We start from the raw sequence: 10,000 nt of genomic DNA, 5'->3' as shown, positions 1-10,000 counted from the left end.
CCAGTAGTTGTGGTTCTCGCCCCGGGACTTGGGTCAGAGTATAGCCCAAGTGGAGCACTTGTGTCGGCCTAGGGAGGCTGTGCCGGGCCCCCTGGAGGTCTAAAGGATGACCAGTAGTTGTGGTTCTCGCACCGGGACTTGGGTCAGAGTACAGCCCAAGTGGAGCACTTGTGTCGGTCTAGGGAGGCTGTGCCGGGCCCCCTGGAGGTCTAAAGGATGACCATGAGGTCAAAAGGATGACCAGTAGTTGTGGTTCTCGCCCCGGGACTTGGGTCAGAGTATAGCCCAAGTGGAGCACTTGTGTCGGACTAGGGAGGCTGTGCCGTGCCCCCTGGAGGTCTAAAGGATGACCAGTAGTTGTGGTTCTCGCCCCGGGACTTGGGTCAGAGTATAGCCCAAGTGGAGCACTTGTGTCGGCCTAGGGAGGCTGTGCCGGGCCCCCTGGAGGTCTAAAGGATGACCATGAGGTCAAAAGGATGACCAGTAGTTGTGGTTCTCGCCCCGGGACTTGGGTCAGAGTATAGCCCAAGTGGAGCACTTGTGTCGGACTAGGGAGGCTGTGCCGTGCCCCCTGGAGGTCTAAAGGATGACCAGTAGTTGTGGTTCTCGCCCCGGGACTTGGGTCAGAGTATAGCCCAAGTGGAGCACTTGTGTCGGACTAGGGAGGCTGTGCCGTGCCCCCTGGAGGTCTAAAGGATGACCAGTAGTTGTGGTTCTCGCCCCGGGACTTGGGTCATAGTATAGCCCAAGTGGAGCACTTGGGTCGGACTAGGGAGGCTGTGTCGTGCCCCCTGGAGGTCTAAAGGATGACCAGTAGTTGTGGTTCTCGCCCCGGGACTTGGGTCAGAGAATAGCCCAAGTGGGACACTTGTGTCGGACTAGGGAGGCTCTGCCGTGCCCCCTGGAGGTCTAAAGGATGACCAGTAGTTGTGGTTCTCGCCCCGGGACTTGGGTCAGAGTATAGCCCAAGTGGAGCACTTGTGTCGGACTAGGGAGGCTGTGCCGTGCCCCCTGGAGGTCTAAAGGATGACCATTAGTTGTGGTTCTCGCCCCGGGACTTGGGTCAGAGTACAGCCCAAGTGGAGCACTTGCGTCGGACTAGGGAGGCTGTGCCGGGCCCCCTGGAGGTCTAAAGGATGACCAGTAGTTGTGGTTCTCGCCCCGGGCCGTGGGTCTGAGTATGGCCCAAGTGGGACACTTGTGTCGGACTAGGGAGGCTCTGCCGTGCCCCCTTGAGGTCTAAAGGATGACCAGTAGTTGTGGTTCTCGCCCCGGGACTTGGGTCATAGTATAGCCCAAGTGGGACACTTGTGTCGGACTAGGGAGGCTCTGCCGTGCCCCCTTGAGGTCTAAAGGATGACCATGAGGTCAAAAGGATGACCAGTAGTTGTGGTTCTCGCCCCGGGACTTGGGTCAGAGTATGGCCCAAGTGGTGCACTTGTGTCGGTCTAGGGAGGCTGTGCCGGTCCCCCTGGAGGTCTAAAGGATGACCAGTAGTTGTGGTTCTCGCCCCGGGACTTGGGTCAGAGTATAGCCCAAGTGGAGCACTTGTGTCGGACTAGGGAGGCTGTGCCGGGCCCCCTGGAGGTCTAAAGGATGACCAGTAGTTGTGGTTCTCACCCCGGGTCGTGGGTCCGAGTCTGGCCCGAGTAGAGCACTTTGGTCGGCTACCGGGGGGTGTGCCGTGCCCCCTGGAGGTCTAAAGGATGACCAGTAGTTGTGGTTCTCGCCCCGGGACTTGGGTCAGAGTATAGCCCAAGTGGAGCACTTGTGTCGGCCTAGGGAGGCTGTGCCGGGCCCCCTGGAGATCTAAAGGATGACCATGAGGTCAAAAGGATGACCAGTAGTTGTGGTTCTCGCCCCGGGACTTGGGTCAGAGTATAGCCCAAGTGGAGCACTTGTGTCGGCCTAGGGAGGCTGTGCCGGGCCCCCTGGAGGTCTAAAGGATGACCAGTAGTTGTGGTTCTCGCACCGGGACTTGGGTCAGAGTACAGCCCAAGTGGAGCACTTGTGTCGGTCTAGGGAGGCTGTGCCGGGCCCCCTGGAGGTCTAAAGGATGACCAGTAGTTGTGGTTCTCGCCCCGGGCCGTGGGTCTGAGTATGGCCCAAGTGGGGCACTTGCGTCGGACTGGGGAGGCTCTGCCGCGCCCCCTGGAGGTCAAAAGGATGACCAGTAGTTGTGGTTCTCACCCCGGGTCGTGGGTCCGAGTCTGGCCCGAGTAGAGCACTTTGGTCGGCTACCGGGGGGTGTGCCGTGCCCCCTGGAGCCATGGGAGTGAGCTCCAGCAGACTGGTATTTTTCGGAGAACCAGGCCCACACTCCTCAGACTTTGTGCCCAGGGACAGGCCACCAAAATCGGCCGCGGCTCGTGCACTTTGCCCCTGCGTTTCTCCCAGAACCAGAGCCGGAAAAATCCCAAAATTGATGCCCAGAGATAGTCGACTCTGCCTGGAATAGATTGCCACCCAAACCCGCCAACTCACGCTGGTTTTCCGATGGCCTCACCTACTAACCCGAGCATGGTCATCGCTCGCACCTTCCAAAACCTCCAGGGGCGCAGGCACTTTTCATTTACTGGCCATAAGGCCGACCGCCTTAAGCGTTAAGCGATAAGCGAAAGGCTTAGTTTGGACTTAGTTTTTGGAGCGACGAGGTCGCCGTTTTGTCAATTCTGAACCGATTTTCACGCGGTTTTCGACTGCCTGCGCCTGGGGAGCCGCCCAGAAGCCCCAGGCAGTGTTCTGGGTGGACTTCCGGACCGGTCCGGACCCGGTACCGGCCGGGGGAACCGCACCACGCCTCTCGGGCGTTTCTACACCGATTTTCGCGGGGTTTTCGACTGCATAGACGGGGCCACCTGCTGCAGGGCCCGAGGGAGGGCCTTACTGAGCTGGGTCCGACGCAGGGCCCGGTTCCTGGAGCCCGCTGGGGGGGGGGGGGGGTTCTCTAAGGCTCACGGCGGGCTGCTGAGGGGCCGGATCGGATGCAGACAGGCGCTCCTCTGCCCAGGTCTTTGCTCCCCTGCCCCACTAGGAATGGAAGACACACTGCCAACAGCTTCTGGAGGGTGATGGGCCCTGCTGCAGACCAGGTCCGACCCAGGTTTCAGCTATCCCACCCCGCAGGGACTTAAAGACACACTGCCATCAGCTTCTGGAGGCTGCTGAGCTCTACTATAGAGCAGGTCCGACCCAGGTTTCAGCTCCTGCAGCCCACTAGGACTTAAACACACACTGCCATCAGCGTCTGGATGGTGATGGGCCCTGCTGCAGACCAGGTCCGACCCAGGTTTCAGCTATCCCACCCCGCAGGGACTTAAAGACACACTGCCATCAGCTTCTGGAGGCTGCTGAGCTCTACTATAGAGCAGGTCCGACCCAGGTTTCAGCTCCTGCAGCCCACTAGGACTTAAACACACACACTGCCATCAGCGTCTGGATGGTGATGGGCCCTGCTGCAGACCAGGTCCGACCCAGGTATCAGCTCCTGCACCCCGCAGGGAATTGAAGACACACTGCCATCAGCTTCTGGAGGCTGCTGAGCTCTGCTATAGACCAGGTCCGACCCAGGTTTCAGCTCCTGCACCCCGCAGGGAACTAAACACACACTGCCATCTGCAACTGGAGGCTGCTGAGCCCTGCTGCAGACCAGGTCCGACCCAGGTTATGGCTCTCCCACCCCCCTGGGACTTAAACACACACAGCCATCAGCTTCTGGATGGTGATGGGCCCTGCTGCAGACCAGGTCCGACCCAGGTTTCAGCTCCTCAACCCCGCAGGGACTTAAACCCACACCGCCATCAGCTTCTGGAGGGTGATGGGCCCTGCTGCGGGCCAGGTCCGACCCAGGTTTCAGCTCTCCCACCCCGCAGGGACTTAAACACACACAGCCATCAGCTTCTGGGGGCTGCTGAGCCCTGCTGCAGACCAGGTCCGACCCAGGTTTCAGCTCTCCCACCCCGCAGGGTCTTTAACACACACACTGCCATCAGCTGCTGGAGGCTGCTGAGCTCCGCTATAGACCAGGTCCGACCCAGGTTTCTGCTCCTGCACCCCGCAGGGAATGAAAGACACACTGCCATCAGCTTCTGGAGGCTGCTGAGCCCTGCTGCAGACCAGGTCCGACCCAGGTATCGGCTCTCCAACCAGGCAGAGACTTAAACACACACACACACACACACACTGCCATCAGCTTCTGGGGGCTGCTGAGCTCTGCTGTAGACCGGGTCCGACCCAGGTTTCTGCTCCTCCACCCCGCAGGGACTTAAACACACACTGCCACCAGCTTCTGGAGGGTGATGGGCCCTGCTTTAGACCAGGTCTGACCCGGGATATAGCTCTCCCACCCCGCAGGGACTTAAACACTCACTGCCATCAGCTGCTGGAGGCTGCCGAGCTCTGCTGCAGACCAGGTCCCACCCAGGTTTCTGCTCCTGCACCCCGCAGGGACTTAAACACACACTGCCACCAGCTTCTGGAGGGTGATGGGCCCTGCTGTGGACCAGGTCCGACCCGGATATCAGCTCTCCCACCAGGCAGGGACTTAAACACACACTGCAATCAGCTGCTGGAGGCTGCTGAGCTCTACTATAGACCAGGTCCGACCCAGGTTTCAGCTCTCCCACCAGGCAGTGACTTAAAGACACACTGCCATCAGCTGCTGGAGGCTGCTGAGCTCTTCTATAGACCAGGTCCGACCCAGGTTTCAGCTCTCACACCAGGCAGGGACTTAAACACACACTGCCATCAGCTGCTGGAGGCTGCTGAGCTCTGCTATAGACCAGGTCCGACCCAGGTTTCAGCTCTCCCACCAGGCAGGGACTTAAAGACACACTGCCATCAGCTGCTGGAGGCTGCCGAGCCCTGCTGCAGACCATGTCCGACCCAGGTTTCAGCTCTCCCACCAGGCAGGGACTTAGAGGCACGCTGCCATCAGCTTCTGGAGGCTGCTGAGCTCTGCCATAGACCAGGTCCGACCGAGGTTTCAGCTCTCCCACCCCGCAGGGACTTAAACACACACTGCCATCAGCTGCTGGAGGCTGCTGAGCTCTGCTATAGACCAGGTCCGACCCGGGATATAGCTCTCCCACCCCGCAGGGACTTAAACACACACTGCCATCAGCTGCTGGAGGCTGCTGAGCTCTTCTATAGACCAGGTCCGACCCAGGTTTCAGCTCTCCCACCCCGCAGGGACTTGAACACACACTGCCATCAGCTTCTGGAGGCTGCTGAGCTCTGCTATAGACCAGGTCCGACCCAGGTTTCTGCTCCTCCACCCCGCAGGGAATTAAAGACACACTGCCATCAGCTTCTGGATGGTGATGGGCCCTGCTGCAGACCAAGTCCGACCCGGGTTACAGCTCTCCCACCAGGCAGGGAATTAAACACACACTGCCATCAGCTGCTGGAGGCTGCTGAGCTCCGCTATAGACCAGGTCCGACCCGGGTTCCTGCTCCTGCACCCCGCAGGGACCAAAACACACACACTGCCATCAGCTTCTGGAGGCTGCTGAGCTCTTCTATAGACCAGGTCCGACCCAGGTTTCAGCTCTCCCACCAGGCAGGGACTTAAACACACACTGCCATCACCTTCTGCTGGCTGCTGAGCTCTGCTGCAGACCAGGTCCGACCCAGGTTTCAGCTCCTGCACCCCGCAGGGAACTAAACACACACTGCCGTCACCTTCTGCTGGCTGCTGAGCCCTGCTGCAGACCAGGTCCGACCCAGGTTTCAGCTCCTGCACCCCGCAGTGGATTAAAGACACACTGCCATCAGGTTCTGGAGGCTGCTGAGCTCTGCTGCAGACCAGGTCCGACCCAGGTTATGGCTCTCCCACCCCGCAGGGACTTAAACACACACCGCCGTCAGCTTCTGGATGGTGATGGGCCCTGCTGCAGACCAGGTCCGACCCACGTTTCAGCTCTCCCACCCCGCAGGGGATGAAACACACACTGCCATCAGCTTCTGGAGGCTGCTGAGCTCTGCTAAAGACCAGGTCCGACCCAGCTTTCAGCTCTCCCACCAGGCAGGGAGTTAAAGACACACTGTCATCGGCTTCTGGAGGGTGCTGAGCCCTGCTGCACACCAAGTCTGACCCAGGTTTCAGCTCATCCACCCCGCAGGGACCTAAACACACACTGCCATCAGCTTCTGAGTGGTAATGGGCCCTGCTGCAGACCAGGTCCGACCCAGGTTTCAGCTCCTCCACCCCGCCATCACCAGCTGGAGGCTGGCTGCTGCTCCTGCACCCTGCCATCAGCTGCTGGAGGCTTCTGTTCCTCCACCCCGCCATCAGCAGCTGGAGGCTGGCTGCTGGAGGCTGGCTGCTGCTCCTCCACCCCGCCATCACCAGCTGGAGGCTGGTTGCAGCTCCTGCACCCCGCCATCAGCTGCTGGAGGCTGCCTGCAGCCCCTGCACCCCGCCATCAGCTGCTGGAGGCTGGCTGCAGCTCCTGCACACCGCCATCAGCTGCTGGAGGCTGCCTGCAGCTCCTGCACCCCGCCATCAGCTGCTGGAGGCTGGCTGCTGCTCCTGCACCCCGCCAGCAGCTGCTGGAGGCTGGCTGCTGCTCCTCCACCCAACCATCAGCTGCTGGACGCTGGCTGCTGCTCCTGCACCCCGCCATCAGCTGCTGGAGGCTGGCTGCTGCTCCTCCACCACCCAACCATCAGCTGCTGGACGCTGGCTGCAGCTCCTCCACCCCGCCATCAGCTGCTGGTGGCTGGCTGCAGCTCCTTCACCCCGCCATCAGCTGCTGGTGGCTGGCTGCAGCTCCTTCACCCCGCCATCACCAGCTGGAGGCTGGCTGCTGCTCCTGCACCCCGCCATCAGCTGCTGGAGGCTGCCTGCAGCTCCTGCGCCCCGCCATCAGCTGCTGGAGGCTGGCTGCTGCTCCTGCACCCTGCCATCAGCTGTTCGAGGCTGGCTGCAGCTCCTCCACCCCACCATCACCAGCTGGAGGCTGGTTGCAGCTCCTGCACCCCGTCATCAGCAGCTGGAGGCTGCCTGCTGCTCCTGCACCCCGCCATCAGCTGCTGGAGGCTGCCTGCAGCTCCTGCACCCCGCCATCATTTGCTGGAGGCTGGCTGCAGCTCCTGCAACCCGCCATCAGCTGCTGGAGGCTGGCTGCTGCTCCTCCACCCCACCATGACCTGCTGGAGGCTGGCTGCAGCTCCTTCACACCGCCATCAGCTGATGGATGCTGGCTGAACGCTGGAGGCTGGCTGCTGCTCCCACACACCGCCATCAGCTCCTGGAGGCTGGCTGGCTGCTGGAGGCTGTCTGCTGCTGCTCCTCCACCCCGCCATCACCAGCTGGAGGCTGGCTGCTGGAGGCTGGCTGCAGCTCCTGCACCCCACCATCAGCTGCTGGAGGCTGGCTTCTGCTCCTCCACCCCGCCATCAGCTGCTGGGGGCTGGCTGCTGGAGGCTGGCTGCAGCTCCTCCACCCCGCCATCACCAGCTGGAGGCTGGTTGCAGCTCCTGCACCCCGCCATCAGCTGCTGGAGGCTGCCTGCTGCTCCTGCACCCCGCCATCAGCTGCTGGAGGCTGCCTGCACCTCCTGCACCCCGCCATCAGCTGCTGGAGGCTGGCTTCTGCTCCTCCACCCCGCCATCAGCTGATGGAGGCTGCCTGCTTCTCCACCCCGCCATCACTAGCTGGAGGCTGGCTGCTGGAGGCTGGCTGCAGCTCCTCCACCCCGCCATCAGCTGCTGGAGGCTGCCTGCAGCTCCTGCACCCCGCCATCACCAGCTGGAGGCTGGCTTCTGCTCCTCCACCCCGCCATCAGCTGATGGAGGCTGCCTGCTTCTCCACCCCGCCATCACTAGCTGGAGGCTGGCTGCTGGAGGCTGGCTGCAGCTCCTCCACCCCGCCATCAGCTGCTGGAGGCTGGCTGCTGCTCCTGCACCCCGCCATCAGCTGCTGGAGGCTGGCTGCTGCTCCTCCACCCAACCATCAGCTGCTGGACGCTGGCTGCAGCTCCTCCACCCCACCATCAGCTGCTGGACGCTGGCTGCAGCTCCTCCACCCCGCCATCAGCTGCTGGAGGCTGCCTGCAGCTCCTGCACCCCGCCATCAGCTGCTGGAGGCTGCCTGCAGCTCCTGCACCCCGCCATCACCAGCTGGAGGCTGGCTTCTGCTCCTCCACCCCGCCATCAGCTGATGGAGGCTGCCTGCTTCTCCACCCCGCCATCACTAGCTGGAGGCTGGCTGCTGGAGGCTGGCTGCTGCTCCTCCACCCAACCATCAGCTGCTGGACGCTGGCTGCAGCTCCTCCACCCCACCATCAGCTGCTGGACGCTGGCTGCAGCTCCTGCACCCCGCCATCAGCTGCTGGAGGCTGGCTTCTGCTCCTCCACCCCGCCATCAGCTGCTGGAGGCTGCCTGCTGCTCCTGCACCCCGCCATCAGCTGCTGGAGGCTGGCTGCTGCTCCTGCACCCCGCCATCAGCTGCTGGAGGCTGGCTGCTGGAGGCTGGCTGCAGCTCCTCCACCCCACCATCAGCTGCTGGACGCTGGCTGCAGCTCCTCCACCCCACCATCAGCTGCTGGACGCTGGCTGCAGCTCCTGCACCCCGCCATCAGCTGCTGGAGGCTGGCTTCTGCTCCTCCACCCCGCCATCAGCTGACGGAGGCTGCCTGCTTCTCCACCCCGCCATCACTAGCTGGAGGCTGGCTGCTGGAGGCTGGCTGCAGCTCCTCCACCCCACCATCAGCTGCTGGACGCTGGCTGCAGCTCCTGCACCCCGCCATCAGCTGCTGGAGGCTGGCTTCTGCTCCTCCACCCCGCCATCAGCTGACGGAGGCTGCCTGCTTCTCCACCCCGCCATCACTAGCTGGAGGCTGGCTGCTGGAGGCTGGCTGCAGCTCCTCCACCCCGCCATCAGCTGCTGGAGGCTGGCTGCTGCTCCTGCACCCCGCCATCAGCTGCTGGACGCTGGCTGCAGCTCCTCCACCCCGCCATCACCAGCTGGAGGCTGCCTGCTGCTCTTCCACCCCGCCATCAGCTGATGGACGCTGGCTGCAGCTCCTCCACCCCGCCATCAGCTGCTGGAGGCTGGCTGGCCGCTGGAGGCTGGCTGCTGCTCCCACACACCGCCATCAGCTGCTGGAGGCTGGCTGGCTGCTGGAGGCTGGCTGCTGCTGCTCCTCCTCCCCGCCATCACCAGCTGGAGGCTGGCTGCTGCTCCTACACCCCGCCATCAGCTGATGGAGGCTGCCTGCTCCTCCGCCCCGCCATCACCAGCTGGAGGCTGGCTGCTGGAGGCTGGCTGCAGCTCCTTCACCCCGCCATCACCAGCTGGAGGCTGGCTTCTGCTCCTGCACCCCGCCATCAGCTGCTGGAGGCTGGCTTCTGCTCCTCCACCCCGCCACCAGCTGCTGGAGGCTGGCTGCTGCTCCTGCACCCCGCCAGCAGCTGCTGGAGGCTGGCTGCTGCTCCTCCACCACCCAACCATCAGCTGCTGGACGCTGGCTGCAGCTCCTCCACCCCGCCATCAGCTGCTGGTGGCTGGCTGCTGCTCCTGCACCCCGCCATCAGCTGCTGGTGGCTGGCTGCAGCTCCTTCACCCCGCCATCACCAGCTGGAGGCTGGCTGCTGCTCCTGCACCCCGCCATCAGCTGCTGGAGGCTGGCTGCAGCTCCTCCACCCCACCATCAGCCGTTGGAGGCTGGCTGCTGCTCCTCCACCCTGACATCACCAGCTGGAGGCTTCTGTTCCTCCACCCCACCATCAGCAGCTGGAGGCTGGCTGCTTGAGGCTGGCTGCTGCTCCCCCACCCCGCCATCACCTGCTGGAGGCTTCTGCTCAGCCACACCGCCACCAGCTGCCTGTGGTGAACCGCTGACGACCAGCCCAGGCCCACGTCTCACCTCTCCCTGCCCGCCCTGGATGCACAACCACCCACCCAGGCTCAAGTTTCCCCCTGCCCGCTGCACGTCCAGCCGGCCTCTGCCCTGTCCCCTCTCTCACCAGCATCACATCCAGGCTCATCAGGCA

This window comes from Nothobranchius furzeri, unplaced genomic scaffold (genome assembly GCF_043380555.1).
Source record: "Nothobranchius furzeri strain GRZ-AD unplaced genomic scaffold, NfurGRZ-RIMD1 Scf256, whole genome shotgun sequence".
NCBI lineage: Eukaryota > Metazoa > Chordata > Actinopteri > Cyprinodontiformes > Nothobranchiidae > Nothobranchius > Nothobranchius furzeri.
Note: the sequence above shows the minus strand (reverse complement) of the source record.